This window comes from Erinaceus europaeus, chromosome X, assembly GCF_950295315.1.
Source record: "Erinaceus europaeus chromosome X, mEriEur2.1, whole genome shotgun sequence".
NCBI classification, from domain to species: Eukaryota; Metazoa; Chordata; class Mammalia; order Eulipotyphla; family Erinaceidae; genus Erinaceus; species Erinaceus europaeus.
Window position 1 is genome coordinate 23536650 of NC_080185.1, and position 16699 is coordinate 23553348.

General features: G+C 41.2%; 1 protein-coding gene across 3 annotated transcripts in view; it reads left to right on the forward strand.

Annotated features, from left to right (window-relative positions):
- Positions 1-4334: 4334 nt before the first annotated feature.
- The window catches only part of PLAC1 (placenta enriched 1), a 260395-nt gene continuing 248030 nt past the window's right edge, over positions 4335-16699 (forward strand). The window contains exon 1 of one of the 3 annotated variants that reach the window (XR_009547460.1): positions 4335-4402. The gene's annotated coding sequence lies outside the window, so the exon portion shown is untranslated. The remainder of the gene's footprint in view (positions 4403-16699) is intronic. The other 2 variants (XM_060182708.1, XM_060182713.1) reach the window with 2 other exon arrangements.

Below are 16699 nucleotides of genomic sequence, written 5' to 3' on the forward strand. Positions count from 1 at the left end.
GGTGGGGGAGGTAGGGAGAAAGACAAGAGACACCTGCAGACCTGCTTTACCACTTGTGAAGCTCTCCCCCTGCAGGTGGGGACCAGAGGCTCGAACCTGGGTCCTTGTGCAGTGTAATTTGTGAGCTTAACCAGGTGCACCACCATCTCCAGCTCCTATTTAATTATTTAAAATATATTTATTTTTTAAGGAGAGAGAGGGAGATAACAGAGAGTGAGACCAGAGTAGTGCTCAGCTCTGGCTTATGGTGGAGCTGGAGATTGAACCTGGCACCTTGGAGCTTCAGGCATGAAAGTCTTATATCACAGTTACGCTGTCTCTCCAGCCCTGCAAGAATTTTTTGAACCACCTAAGTTTGGAGGTAACTCACAACATGATATCCCAATTGCCCTCAAATGCTCCAGTGTATATTTCCTCAATAGGACATTCTAGTTAGTCACATCACAATGGTCAAATTCAGGAAATTAACTTTGTTAGGAAGCTACCATCTACTCGACAGACCACAGTGAAATTTTGTCCGATAATCCTCTTAGCACAAAGGGGAAAAACTACTTTGTCCTCCAGCCCAGAATTCCCTGTGACATTCATTGTGTGCCTTTGTCCTCCCTCAGCCTTGTCATTAGTGATTGTCCTATTTTTGAAAAGTGCGGGGCAGTAATTTTGAAAAAATGTCCACCAATTTTGGTGTGCTGGTCATTTCCTCTTTAGAGAATTGAGAGTGCATTTTAGGCAGCAATATACCACAGGAGAGCTGCTATGTTCTCAGTTAAGAGGCACATGGTGTCATCATGCCGTTGCTGGTGATGGTGACCTTGCTTCTCCAGGTATGGTGGTATCTGTTAGGTTTTCAGTTTTAGGCCACTGTATAGTTAGTGTTTCCACTTTGGTTGGCTGATTGGTTTGATCAGAGTACTTAACGCTTATCTCTGGCGTATGTTGGGGTTGGGTGTTAAACCCAGGGCCTCTCACATGCAAGTCCCTTGCATAACTGCTGCAGGTGGACTATCTCCCTGGGCCCATGTTTACCTCTGAAGTGAATATTTCGGTGTTCCTTTGAGAATATATGGATATATATATATATATATATATATATATATATATATATATATATAAATTTTCTTGATCTTTATTTAGCTATTGGATAGAGACAGCATGAAATTGAGAGGAAAGGGGAGATAGAAAGGGACAGAGACAGACACCTGCAGCCCTGCTTCACTTGTGAAACTTCCTCCCTTGCAGGCGGGGACTGGGAGCTTGAACTTGGGTCCTTGCAAATGATAACATGTGCACTCAACCAGGTGCACCACCACCCGGCCCCGAGAATATATGAATGTCTTAATTGCTTTTCACACTTTCACTCACTGGTTTTATTTTTATTATTTAAAACAAATTTTTTTAAATTTATTTTCCCTTTTGTTACCCTTGTAGTTGTCGTTGTTGATGTCATCGTTGTTGGCTAGGAAAGAGAGAAATGGAGAGAGGAGGGGAAGACGGGGAGAGAAAGATAGACACCTGCAGACCTGCCTCACCACTTGTGAAGCGACCCACCCCTGCAGGTGGGGAGCCGTGTCTGGAACCCGGATCCTTACGCGGGTCCTTGCGCTTCGTGCCACCTGCGCTTAACCCGCTGCGCTACCGCCCGACTCCCCACTGGTTTTATTTTTATGATAAAGGCAGAAATAGGGGGAGGAAAGGAGAGAGAGAGAAAGTGAAAGACACCTGCAGCCTGCTTCACTGCTTATGAAGCTTACCCCTCTGTAGGAGGGGACTGAGGGCTCAAACCCAGGTCCTCAATCTTGGTAACATAGGCAATCTACAGTTTGCTCCACCACTGGTCTTAGGCTATCTGTTGATCTTGCCTGGCTGTATTAAGGTGACTGACTTCTAAGAATTCTTGGATTCTGTCATTCCTTGTACGTTTCTTAGTTGGAATTTTACTTTAAAAAAGAAATTTCACTTCTTCACTATTTGCATCAGAGTGGACTGAGGGACTCTGATTTTAGTCCTTGGGTTAAATCTGGTCCCATGACTATTTGATATTCAGATGAGTTCCTCTGAGCTGGTTCCTATGTCCTGAAAAATCCATGCCATTCTTGGACCAGTTATTCTCAGATCCATACTTCCCTGGGACCAGCCATTTGTCTAAGGAGCCCTCATTCCTTTTGCAGGAGAATGGTGTTTTAAAACTGAAGTGTGGGCATGAGGTGTTGGAACTGCTTTTGGGACACTGTGTGTTAAAGGCCTCAGCACAGAAAAAAATGTGTGTAAATGCACACATCGGTATTCATCTATGCATGTGTTCATCCCTTACACATCATGAGTTCAGATTTGTACTTCTGACTCCAGTTCAACACCACAGGGCTTGTCCCAGAATCTACTATTAAAACTCCCCTGACTTGATAGTGAGAAACCTGGCTCCCTTTATCCTCTGTGTAATTGCTCATTTCCTCTTCATGTAACCAATTTCCGACCCTGCCACCTTGGCTTCCCCCAGTCATCAACCTGGCCCTGACACAAAGCCCTGGCAGCCCCACCAGCTTTGGCTGCCACTACCAAAGGCAGGGAAAGGAAAGAGGACCTAAATACCCAAGTTTCAAATGGCCCTGGGCCACACCCTCCCCAGCTACCACCTCAAACTCCTCTCAATGTTTAGCTGTTCACAAAAAATTTCTACCCATCAATGTAACAAATTAGCCCTTAGCTAGGAGCTAAAGGTAAGTACTGATTTAAGTTCATGCCTTAAGGAGACGAGACTAGTTAAATAAATAGACGTGCACTGACTATTACAAGCACCAATTGAAACTTGGTGAAGATCTTAAGTGGAGAGCACCCACCACAGCAAGTATGGTACTTCTGGAAGACTTCCCAAAGGCAATAACACTTAAATGGACTTAAAAAAAAAAACAAAATAAGCGTGAAGGTGGGAGTCAGGGAGATAGGGTATGACTGAAAAACACCCAGGTGCTACCACAGGTAGAAGTGATGTGGTAGGGAGTTGGGCGATAACGCAGTGGGTTAAGTGCACATGGCGCGAAGCAAAGCGCAAAGACCTACGTAAGGATCCCTGTTCGAGCCCCGGCTCCCCACCTGCGGAGAGGGGGGGTGGCTTCTCAAGCGGTGAAGTAGGTCTGCAGGTGTCTGTCTTTCTCTCCCCCTCTCTGTCTTCCCCTCCTCTCTCCAGTTCTCTCTGTCCTATCCAACAACAACGACATCAATAACAACAACAATAATAATCACAACAATTAAAAAAAAAACAGGCAGCAAAAGGGAAAAAATAGCCTCCAGGAGCAGTTGATTCGTGGTGCAGGCACGGAACACCAGCAATAACCCTGGAGGCAAAAAAAAAAAAAAAAAAGAAAAAAGAAAAAAAAAAGGAAGTGGTAGTTTGAGTAGTTGGGCTGCAGAGAGGAACAACCTACAGCTGACTTGGCTTTTAGGCTGGGGGAATCTTTAGCGTATGTAGGTAAAACTGTGTGTGTAGATCCAATAGGGACATTATATAGAGAAGAAAGGCTCAGGACAAAATCTTTTTTCCTTTTTTGCCTCCAGGGTTATCTCTGGGGCTCGATGCCAGCACTATGAATCCTCTGCTCTTGGCGGCCATTCTTTTTTCATTTTACTGGGTAAGACAGAGGGAAATTGAGAGCGGAAGGGAAGATAAGAGAGGGAGAGAGAAAGACAGCTACAGACCTGTTTCACCGCTTGTGAAGCGACCACCCTGCAGGTGGGGAGCTGGGGACTAAAACCGGATCCTTGTGCGGGTCCTTTCGCTTGGTACGATGTGCACTTAACCTGGTGTGCCGCTGCCTGGCCCCAAGGACAAAATCTTGACAGGAATCAGTGGTCTTATCAGAGGAACTGAGGAGGGTGTGGTCTCCAGTGCCGTGTAAAATGTGAGCTGAACACTTGCCAGCGGGAGTGACCAGCGGGAGGTACTCTAAAGTCTTGGCTAGTGTACTTCTCTGGTGTGTGCGGGTGGGGGGCAGGAAGGGGCAAAAGCCAAATTGCCTGAATAAATGGGAGGTTTAGGGAATAGAGGTAAATGCTCAGATTCACTAACTTCCACCTCCCTGCTTCCCCAGCCCTTGCACAGCCACAGTACAAAGTCTGTTCCTTTTGTGTCTCCGTGGCCTCAGAGCTAGCTAGCATCCTCCCTGAAATATAGTCACTCAATAAAATTGTGTTCAACAGTAACGCCACACTCTTCGCCAGTAGAGGGCGCAAAAAGAAAAATCACTGATGGGCAGAGGAATTTGAAAGCACTAGGGGGAGTGTTAACCCGTAGAAGGAGCTGTGTTAACTGCACACTGTGACCTCTAGGAGGAGCATCGGGATTTTTTTTTTTTCTGGCTTTCACACGTTCCTGAGGACAGAGCTTGCTAGAAGTCTTAACCAACTCTAGGTAATATTCATTAATGTACCTTCTTTTTGTGGTTTCTGAGAACAATATTTGGCTTGTGATAATGATAGATATTTCCTATCAAAAGAAGTTTAAAAAAAACTTTAAAAACATATCTTGGGAAGTATGAGTGATACATACCCAAATAATGGCCACTATCACCAAAGTAAAATATGAAATTGAAATGTAGACCCAGGAAATTATTTGGTTCCAGTGCTGTGTGTGGAACGGTCGGTATGAAAAAGTTAAAAAGCTACAGAATCTGTGTGGAATATTGAGGGGGGGGGGGTTGTGCACCTCTTTGGATTCTCTGTGGAATTCCGATCAGGCTTTTTCTTCTGGGAAATTTGGTGAAAGAAATCTATCTGGTCGCTCTCCTTTAGTCTCTGAGGAGAAGCTACATCCTCCCACCATGAAGATCAAGGAAACGTGCTTGGGGCCTGTCTACGCTTGATCGCTTGATCGCAATCATGATCGCAATCGTGATCGCAATCGTGATCGAGGTCGAGGCTTGGCTTTTTGGGACCTAGTTTGCTGGGTAATTAAAGGGCTTCTTAGGGACTTTCTGTGCTAAAACAAGGAAGCTCAGAGCAGACTGTGACGAGTCAGTGACCCTCAAAGTTTACTTGCCTTCCTTAGGTGTGTTTTTTCCTTCGTATTTCCTCATCTATCTCTTCTGACTAAATGAATGGTTAGAGCTCTGAAAACTAAAGCCAGCATGTGACCCACAGAGAAATAAAGATTTACTGTGGTCATTGAGACCTGCCTGCTTTGGAAAAAACAGAAGTTTTTAGCCTAACTCATTTCATGATGACCATGAAGTCTGAGGTGAAAGCTCAGGCTAGTGAAATGTTTTTTCCTTGAGTCTATTCTTCAGGAATTAGTCAAGAATTTGTGTATTTTTCTCCTCAAAGACTGGAAACTTCATAGTAGTGCTTAAAGTTATTTTCTCTTGGGCGCCGGGCAGTGGCACTTCAGGTTAAGCGCACACAGTACTAAGCACAAGGTCCCACACAAGGATCCGGGTTTGAGCCCCTCCCTCTGCCCCCCTACCCGCAGGGTGGTCGCTTCACAGGTGGTGAAGCAGGTCTGCAGGTGTCTGCCTTTCTCTCCCCCTCTCTGTCTCCCCTCCTCTCTCCATTTCTTTCTGTCCTATCCAATAAAATGGGGGGTGGGTGGAAATGGCTGCTAGGAGCAGTGGATTCATAGGACTGGCATCGAGCCCCAGCAATAACACTGGAGGCAAAAAAAAAAAGTTATTTTCTCTTTATTGGCTTTTCCTAATTATTTCTCTTGTTTTGAATTAAAAACTATGAAGAGAAAAGCTTATAAAAAGTTTGTATCTTATAGAAATAAGCAAAATAAACTCCTTCCCCCCACAACTTTTCTAATCTAGAATATACCTGATTATCTAAATCTATACATATGCAGCTATCTTTATAACTAATATGCATGCAAATCTTAAAATGATAGTAAAAGACATATATAAAAAGTTTATGAATGGATTATTTTCAGATGGATTGTTTATGGGATGTTCTAGAATGCTTTGTCTTTTTCATGGGTTTATTCAGTTTGAATAATTCATAGTGAATAAATGGCTAGAAACGGGCATAGGGGCATGCTTCAGTAGTTCTGGGATCGTTTGTGAGTAGGTGGTTATTCAGTTTGTGCTAATTCATGGTGAGTGGATGGCTAGAGTTGGACACTAGGCGGCACCTCAGTAGTACTGGGATGTTTTGTGACCTGGATCACGTGGGTTTGTTCAGTTTGTGATGACTCACGGGGAGTGAAGTGTGTGTGGGGGGTGTACTTAAAGAATTCTGGAATGTTCTGCGTCGACCTAAGCAATAGTTTTAATGTTCATTTTTAGCTACTATATAGTATTTCTTTGTATAAGCAGTACATGATGTATTTAGTGTTTAATTTATATTATTCTTATTTACTTTTGAGGACCTTTTGATCCTTCCTCCTGCCAGCACTACTTGCCAAGTCCTTTTTTTTTGTCTCCAGTGTTAGTGCTGGGGCTCAGTTTGTAAATCCACTGTTCCTGGAGGCCATTTCCCCCCTATTAAATAGGACAGAGAGAACTTGAGAGAGGAGGGGGAGATAGAGAGGGAGAGAGAAATATAGACACTTGCAGACCTGCTTCACTGCTCTTGAAGCTTCCCGGCTGCAGGTGGGGAGAGGGTCGCTCAGACCTGGGTCTTTGCGCAAAGTACTGTGTGTGCCTCGTCAGGTGTGCCACCACCCAGCTCCCTAATTTCTCTCTTTTACCTTCTCCATCTTCTCTCTCTCTCTCTCTCTTGCTCTGTATATTTAGATTTATATACACATATTTTATGAACCATTTAAAGTTAACTTGCAGACATCCAGTTTTTCAGACACCTTTTAAGTCTCTAATGCCTAAAACAGTGTTTGCCTAGAAAGTCATAATTGTGTTTGCATGCCCAAGAGATTTAATGTTAAGATAATATTTAATTAACAATCCATATCTAAATGATTACTGACCCAGTAATGTCATTTAGAACTTTTTCCCTTTTTTAAAATAAAGGGTCCAAATTTAGAATCAACCATGCATAGTATTTTAGATGTTATCTCTTAAGGTATTTATATTTATTTATTGCCACCAGGATTATCGCTGGGTCTTGCTGCCAGCACTATGAACCTACTGCTCCTGGTGGCCTGTTTTCCCCTTCCTTCCTTCCTTCCTTCCTTCCTTCCTTCCTTCCTTCCTTCCTTCCTTCCTTCCTCTCTCTCTTTCTCTCTCTCTCTTTCTCTCTCTTTCTTTCCTTCTTCCTTTCTATTTTATTTGAGAGAACAGAAAGGAGTTGAGAGGAGAGGAGGAGTTAGAGAGGGAGAGAGGAAGATAGACACCTTCAAACCTGCTTTACTACTTGTGAAACGTCCCCCGTGTAGGTGGGGAGTGGAGGCCTGGACCCATGTCCCTTGTGCATGGTAATGTGTACACACAATCAGGTGCACTACTGCTCAGCCCTATGTGTGTGTGTGTGTGTGTATATATATATATAGCCCCCCTCATTTGTTTTCATCTTTCATGAAATACTCGTTTTAAAGATTGTCTTAGAGGGGGCCAGACAGTGGCACACTCGGTTAAGTGCACATAGTATTAAGCGAACTCGCACAAAGACCCAGGTTTGAGCCTCTGCTACCCACCTACCACAGGGATGTTTCACAAGTGCTAAAGCAAGTTCTCAGGTGTCTATCTTTCTCTCTCCCTCTTTGTTTCCCCTTCTCTCTCAATTTTTCTCTGTCCTATAGAGAAAAAAAGGGGCGGGGTAAGGCCACCAGGAGTAGTAGATTCTTAGTGCAGGCACTACAAGGACTGGAGGACAAAAATAAATAAATAAAATAAAAAAGATTCTCTTAGATTGTTTCCTCATTAGATTTAGCTAAATGTTACATTGCTTTACCACTGAGTCACTTCCCTGGCCTCCTGAATAACTTTTGAAAGATGGTGTCTGTAAAGGGATGTTTTCCAAATTCTTCCATTCCTTCCACATTCATTATCTTGTATTTTGCTGGGAAAGTTGCCCCCTTTTTACGTACCACCTCAAATTGTTTTTTCCTTATTATTGTTCAGTGTGTTTTTACCTGTTACTATTATTGCACTGACATATGAATAGATCAGTGGGGCAAAGCACAAGATTTAGAAAAAACACCTATGTATGAAAATTTAAAATATAAAAGAGGTGCTATACCCAAATCTCTGGTGCAAAGATGAAGTTTTTAAATAAATACTATTGGGATAGCTTCATAGCTGTGTAAATGAATTGAGTTATTTATTTACACCTCATATTCTATTGCGTATTATTACCACAACAGATTATTTTGTTAACACATGTACACTTAACACTGAGTTGAACTCTTAAGTGGATCTAAATTTGAATAAATGAATTAAATAAAGCTATATGATTATCTGAAGAAAATCTAGATGAATTCCTCTATCGTATGGCTTTGAGGAAAACGTGTCTAAGTATAACTTCAAATCCAGATGTATTTAAAATGATGAAAAGTTTCAGCTACATCAAAATGAAAGTAAAGACCATTTGCAAAGCAGAAGACCACATAAGCAAAAGCCAAAGAAAGATGACAAATCTGAGTGAAATTGTTTGTAACATATATAAATAAATAGATATAAAAGGCTTAATGTCCCAAATATTTAAAAATTAAATCCATCGAGATAAAAGAGCTAAAAAGCCCAAGATGAATATAGACAAAAAAAAAAAAATATATATATATATATACACACACAACACAGAGGAAAATACACAGATGACTGTTAAAAAATAGGGAAGATACTCAACCCTAAGCAAAAAAGATGCAAATGTTTTCTTGTCTAAATAGTATAGTAATGAATGTTTGTTGTTTTAATTAATTAATTAATTTTATAATAATGGTTAATAAGTCAACTTCCTGTCTGGATCACTTGGTGGAGAAGGGCAAGTGGTTGAATAAATGAACTGCCTGGTCTTTATACTTACTACTGAGTATAGTTTTTAAATAGATGAATGAATGAATGACAAAGACTATAGTCTGTATATTTTTTCCAGCCCCCATTTTGTTTCAATTCTTGTCCAATTTCCATAACAAAATTTTTCTCAGTTTTTCTTCTTTATTTCCATCTCATGTCTATTCATTACTTGAAGTAAATCCTTAAACATGACACTAAATTATATAACTTAAAATTAGGAAAGTCTGAACATTCTAAAGTGAAACTGGATTTTAACATATAAAGTGCTTAGGAAAGTCCTCCGTTCTTATCTTTTTATGATTATTTTCTTATACACCAAAGTAAGAAAACTGAAGAAAAAAAGTTATTCATGGTCAAAATCATTCTAACATTTATCTTGTTACTCGGACTGTTTCCTATGATTTTAGTTTCACTGCAATCCTACAGAAATGTGACTATACTTTTTTAAAATTAACTTGGGACACTAAACACCAAAACTTTGCTTCTTCAAGAAACTGCATTCCAGGCAGCAAAAAAATTATATATATATACATATATATATTTATTTATTTATGTCAATAACACCTTGAAATGTAACACACTTATAAATTGTGGGGATAATATGCTTACAAGTGCCTGCTGACTGTTAATCAGCCGTTAAGCAATTGTCTTTTTTATTGTTGCTAACTACCACTGATGTGGTTTTTTTTCTATTATACTTAACTTTCTATGTGTAGAATAAGACTTTCTTTAAATGTAGATTTTCCTTTACCTCTGAACTTGAATGAGTCACTTGATTTTACAAGCCCAGAAAAAAGAATAATGTTTTTTTTCCCTCAGACAGTCATTGGAGAAAGTAGCCTCTTGGCTATCCTGTTTTCTCTAAAACTGCAATTATGGATCGATCCAATAAATGTGGCTTTGAAATTTTGCTCACTTGAAAGGTACTATAGAAAATTCATGTGCTTGAGACAAGAGCAGCTCGAGTCGGCTACAGATTTGCTTTCTCTTTATTTGTGTGCACATTTCAGGCTTTCGATTGCCCTTATAAGCAGGTATGCTGTTCGGTAGCCATTTGCTTTAGTAAAACAACGTTTTAAACTTTGATAAATATAACTACAAATTGAATTGGAACAACTAAGAGTTTGAGGTTAAATTTTAGGCAGCAGCTTTTCAATAACATATTGTAGACAGTACTATATGACCCTTGAAGAATAAATGCAAAATAATGGAAATTAGAAGAAAAAGTTTAAAGTGAAAATAAAAATCACCATAATTACACCAGAGGGAAATAGCTCAAGGTACATGGTTTTTTTCCCCCCCTACATAATTGACCTCATTCTCTCTCTCTCTCCATATATATTTAGTCCATGAAAGCACTTAAACACTATGAGAGTATTTTTAAGAGAACTAGTCATGTAGGGTATTTGTTTTATGGGTTCCCAGACCACTGTGATGAATGGTTTGTGAATCTATCTAGAAATCAATTCACAGAAGCCTTGTCTCAATTACCTGCAGATGTCAGTGTGGATCCAAGTGTGGCTCAGCAGTTTGTCTCCAGGGTGTGGTGGGACAATTGAAGTCTGGTGGTGAACCAGCAGCTTATTGAAAGAAAGAAAGAAAGAAAGAAAGAAAGAAAGAAAGAAAGAAAGAAAGAAAGAAAGAAAGGAACCCCCCCCCAAAAAAAAAACCCAAAAAAAACAAAAAGACAAACAAGAAAACAGCCATTTGATTTGGATGACAAATATGATCTGTGAGGGCCTTAAGCTGCTGAAATTTCTTTTTGTTTTTAACAAAATTTTCATAAAGACAGATTCTCTAGTTACAGAGTTCACAGGAGATTATACCCTCTTGTTCCTGCACCTCATTGCTTGACCAGCCTTTCATAAATGTGCTAGAAAGGTGGACTTGAAGTCGTTGGGTTTATTAAATTTGACTTCACCCCAGATGGCAGTTCTGAAGGACTATTCCGAGCAGTGCTGTTTTACTTTGTTCTGTTATCGCATATTTAAACACAAAGGTTAGCACCAGTGAAGAGAGCATCCACTTTGCTACTCCTTGCAACTCTTCTTTTCTTTTCAACAGGATTCCACCTGCATTCAACCCCCCAGTCAGTGTCTCTTTGGCTAAGAAATTGTCAGAGAGGCTTACAAGTGGCTAGTCATGGCAAAACCCTGTTCTTTCTTGGGCTACGAAACATATCTGCCATCTGATCCATAAACTAGCGAGCTTCCTCTAAGCTGCAATCTAGCGTATATATATATATATATATATATATATGTACATAAATTGTTGGTAACTTGTGTTTACCTAGCAACAGAATCTGTTTGGCAGAAGGCTATGAGAAAGGGGGCTTTTTTATTTTAAATTTTACTTTAAACGTGTGTGTGTGGTTTTTTTTTTTAATCTACAGCTTTTCAAGTGCAAGTAATGCAGATTACTGACCCCAATCTGCCTTTTATGTAATTTTCACTCACACTGCCTAGTACATGCTCCCTTTGGAGATTAGTTTTGCTGATTGATTACCTTGTGTATAACTAAGTGCCTGCTTTTTTAGTGTTTTCTTTTGTAAGCAAACCTTGTAGAAATTGTGGTAAAAAAAAAACCTGTCTGGACCTTGGAACTGCCAAATACCGTTTCCTTTCTTTCTTTCTTTCTTTCTTTCTTTCTTTCTTTCTTTCTTTCTTTCTTTCTCTTCTCACTCTGTCAATTTCTCCAGTTTCTTAGTGCTGTTAGTATCACTTGCAGGTTTGGGTAGTTGAATTTGCATTTCAAGAACACTGGTGGGGTGGGGGCGGGGGCTGGAAAGAAAGCATAATGGTTATGCAAAAAGACTTTCATGCCTGAGGCTCTGAGCTCCCAGTTCCACTCCCCAGCACCATCAGAAGCCAGAGCTGTGCTGTGCTCAGATCTCTCTGTATTCTTCTCATTAAAATAATAACAATAATAATAATAATACACACAAGCATACTGGTCTGGAGACAGAGAAAACATACTGTATCGACTCTACATTGTAAGAACACTGGTCTGGCGACAGAAATGCAAATACTGTATGGAATTATGCTTACATTGCATTAAAAAATTCAAACTCGTGGTCCGGGAGGTGGCACAGTGGATAAAACGTTGGTCTCTCATGCATGAGGTCCTGAGTTCAATCCCCGGCAGCACATGTACCAGAGAGATGTCGGGTTCTTTCTCTCTCTCCTGTCCCTCTCATTAATAAAATATTTTTTAAAAATTCAAACTCATAAAATCAATGGAATGGTAATGATTGCCAATGGCTTGGGAGGATTGGTAAACATTGGTCAAAGGATAAAGTTCGAGCCCCACCTGCAGGAGAGTCGCTTCACAGGTGGTGAAGCAGGTCTGCAGGTGTCTCTCTTTCTCTCCCCGTCAATATCTTCCCCTTCTTTCTCCATTTCTCTCTGTCCTATTCAACAATGACGACATCAATAACAACAACAATAATAACTACAACAGCAATAAAAAGCAGCAAGGGCAACAAAAGGAAAAATAAATAAATAAATAATTTTTTAAAAAAGGATAAAAACCTTCAGGTTCTAGTGGTGGGAAGTGTGTGGAATTGTACCCCTCTTATCCTATGGTCTTGTCGGTGTTTCCATTTTATAAATAAAAAATAAAACCCTTCAGTTATAAGATGAATAAATTCCAGTGCAAGCTCACTTGGATAGTTAGTTTACTGCTTTGCTGAACGTGTGACGCAGGTTCAAGTCTGGCCCGTGCTGCATTGAAGGGAACTTGGTGCTATGGTTTCTTTCACTCTCCTAAGTGCCCCTCTGTAAGTAAATAAATCTATAAATAAACACTTGAAGTCTTTTTAAAAGTTGAATAATCTCTGAGACTCTGATGTACAGCAATTATATAGTTAATAAGACTGTGTTGTGTCCTTGGAATCTGCTAAGAAAATAGACCTCACCCCTCCAAAAAGGAGAGGGCGATACATGTGTGAGGTGATGTGTTGGCTACATTCATAAATTTGATTGTCATAAATATTTCCCTTTATAGCCATCAATCAAATCCAACTTAAAGACATTACAGTGATTGCCAGCTGCACATGGAGAAGGCTAGGGGAGGGGTGGGAACAGTGGCCAGGGCCTGGTAGTCTTCCAGTCAATGTGGCAAAATTGAGAACTATGCACTGTGCGGACTGCATTCCTTTAATCATCCTTTAGTCGAAGAAGCTGTATATTCCCACCTACTTTAGTTTTACTAATCAGCAGAGCAAGATGTCTGTGAAAGAAAAAAATTCCAGAGGGACAGACCAAAAAAAAAAAAAAAAAAAGTTCTGCCTCCCCTTCATTTCTCATTTGGAGAAAGGAAGGCAAGTGTCTTGCCAACTTCTGTCACACAGCAGCACAACACTGAGGTGATATTTGCTGCCATGTGGCCTTTGTGCTAGGGACTGCTTTTCCATTTTTGATCTACAAGTGTTGTGCGGTTTGCTAGGAAGAGGTAATGTGGAGCTTACTTACTCCACCAACACTCACCCAGAGGAAAAGAAGAAATCCAAAAGAAAAAAAGAAAAAAAGGGAGAAAAGAAAAAAAAAAAACATGTAGCTCATCCTTCTTCTTCTTCTAGCGTTTGCCCTTCTTCCGTAGCCAGTCAACAGCGTGAGGTTGAGCCTGATGTAAAGTTTCGAGACCTCCTTTGAATCTGGAGAGGTGGCAGTCGTTGACTATGTGGGTCATAGTCTGTCTGGAGCCGCAGGGGCAGTTCGGGTCGTCTCTGGCTCCCCAGCGATGGAACATAGCGGCGCACCAGCCATGGCCTGTTCGATAGCGATTGAGGAGGGCCCGATCATAACGTGCTAGGTCAAAGCCGGGTTGACGCTTGCAGGGGTCTGTGATGAGGTGTTTGTTCTTTACCTCAGCTGACTGCCAGCTCTGTTTCCAAGAGTCTGGAACAGAGAAGTTCAGTGTAGGCGTAGGGGACCAGATTGGATGACGAGACGTCAAGCGTTGGACAGGGTGGGCGAAGATATCCGCGTATATTGGCAGGTCTGGTCGAGCGTAGATGTGGGAAATGAACTTAGATGATGAGACTAGGAAAATAATCATGGGAAGGGATGGTGACAGAATTATATAGACAAAGTGCCTTTGCCTGGAGCCTTTCCAGATCTTTAAAAATATTTATTTATAGTTATTTCATATTACACAATTTCAGAGGGAGAGAGGGAGAGAGAGAGAGAGAGAGACCAGTGCACCACTCCAGCTCATGTAGTGCTTAAACTAGGAACCTCAGGCATGAGAGTCCTGTGCTCTACCAGTCAAGCTGTCTCTTCAGGTACTTCTCATCTTTGATTTTGCACTGTTTGTTTCAGTGCCCTTCAGCCTATGACTCTCCACCTGTCCATGGTGTTTGGGGGACATAGGAATTAGCTGGGATGGGAAAGACTACTCTGCAATCGTTAATAACAGGAAACATTCATTGGTCTTAAAGTACTTACTCTTAAATAAAACTCACGGAAGCAACAGTGGTTTGTAGCATTAAGCAGGTTTCAGGTGCACAACATTGTAGTTGCATAGTATGTACCGCATTACTATTTCTACCAAACGTCCAGTGCCTGTCCCCCACTGTACAATCATCCCTTTTGACCAGATTATCCACTCTCCTCACCCATTCCCATTAAGTAAGCACCATTTGGCTGATAGAGTATTAAGAGTCTTACTTGTTCATTTGTTTTCTTTCTTCATATTCCTCATATGAGAGTAAAATAATAATTTGTCTTTCTCCTTCTGACTAATTTCACTTACCATGATGACCTGTAGGTCTATCTGTCTATATTATTCCAAATGACAGATATGGAGAGAGGAGGGGAAGACAGAGAGAGAGAAAGATAGACACCTGCAGACCTGCTTCACTGCCTGTGAAGCAACTCCCCTCCCCCTGCAGGTGGGGAGCTGGGAGCTCGAACCAGGATCCTTAAGCTTTGTGCCACATGTGCTTAACCTGCTGCGCTACCGCCGGACTCCCTAGGAGGGGAGTTTGATATCTCATATAACTGATAACTTCTGTGGTGAAGATGTGCCAGGAACCAAAAGTGGGAGAAACAGACTAGAGAGGAGAATTTTTAGGAAATTGATGGCTGAGAGGAATAAGTGGAGGGAGGGTGTTGGGCAAGGTGAGTTTGTTTCTGTAGAGAAGGTACAGAAGTCAGATTGTAGAGGTAAAGAAAGGAATGTTGGCACAAAGGGAAAGTTCCTTTGTAAGTTCTTTTTTTGTTGTTTGTTTTATTGCCACGGGGGTTATCACTGCACTATGAAACCACCACTCCCACAGGCCCTTTTTTTGTTCTATTGTTATATAGTTGGACAGAGAGAAACAGGAGGGAGAGATAGGGAGAGAGAGAGAAAGATACCTGCAGACCTGCTTTGCCTTTCAAAAAGCATCTCCCCTGCAAGTGGGGAGTGGGGGACTTCAACCTCAATCCTTGTGCGTGGTAATGTGTGCACTTAATCAGGTACACCACCGACTGGCCCCTCCCTTGTAAGTTTGACAGAATCTGAGAAATGGTAGCTGGAAAGATAGGAGAGTCACTTGGAATGCTGCTGCTGTGCTGTGTTGATGATTAAGATGCACTTGTCTCCCTCTGATTGAAGAGCCCACAGGACAGGTAAGAAGCTAGAGACCCAAGGTCATTGTGGGATGCAGAAGGGGAGGGGGAGGGGATATGGAGTTCTGGTGGTGGGAATTGTGTGGAGTTGTAGCCCTCTTATCCTATGGTTTTGTCAGTGTTTCTTTTTTATAAATAAAAGAAAAGGAAAAGAAACTAGAGACCCATATGGATGGAGCATCACTTTCCAGTAGAGTTTTCAGCAGTGATGGAAATGTTTTTCATCTGCAATGTACAGACAGTAGGCACCAGCCGTGTGTGGCTACTGACCACTTGGTATGTGACTGGTGCCGTTGAAAAACTGAATTTGAAAGCGTATTTGGTTTTATTCCTTTACATTTAACTACCCAGAGGATATTGTTGATCACCATCTAGGAGAGTACAAGTCTAGAAAGAGATAACTGTAGGAGCAGAAAAGAGGGAAGGGATGAAGTCTAGAGCAGAGAAGGGGATAAGTTAAAAAATGTTCAGGAAAAAAATCATCTGATGGGAGAGGTGTGCTCACATCTCTAATAACTAAGGCAGTTAGATCTGTAGCTTCCATTTTTTTTCCAGCAACCTTTGAAAAAATCCATCGACTAAAAATGAGGGAGTCAGGATGAAGAGGACCGGGGGGGACCCGAGGAAGAAAAAAAACCGGAATATTCACAGTATAAGAAACAACTGGGCAGTGGTGGGAGGCAAATTGTGCTTGACATCATGAATTTGCAGTGGGCCAAGTCTAAGGGGCTTGATATGGGCCAAATTTATACTGGGCCAGATGCGTGCAATTCCATATAAGGATATTTGTGGAATAGGAAACTAAAAGGATCTGGAAAAGATTATTATGTAGCTGAAGCCTAGAAATTTACGTTTGAATAGATCTCAGCAGCCCTGTGACTCTACCTTGACTATTTCCTGGTAATTGTCATTGTTGTTATTTGAAAGAATCTCACTGGACAGGTTGGGCCCCCTTTGCCTGTGTGATGATTGGTTAGAGTGACTGACCAGATTCCATTGCTTTTTCTCCTCGTGACAGTTTTAAGGCAACTCACTCATCTCTGTACAAAGGTGATGATAGCTTATAGAAAGCTCTACCGGAAAGAAATGCTCACTGGAGTCCTTCTTCCTTGTAGCTCTAAAAATGATAGTACTGTGCAAACCCACTGCTATTTGATTACCATCCTTTCCAGATGTTCCTGGTAGGGTAGGATT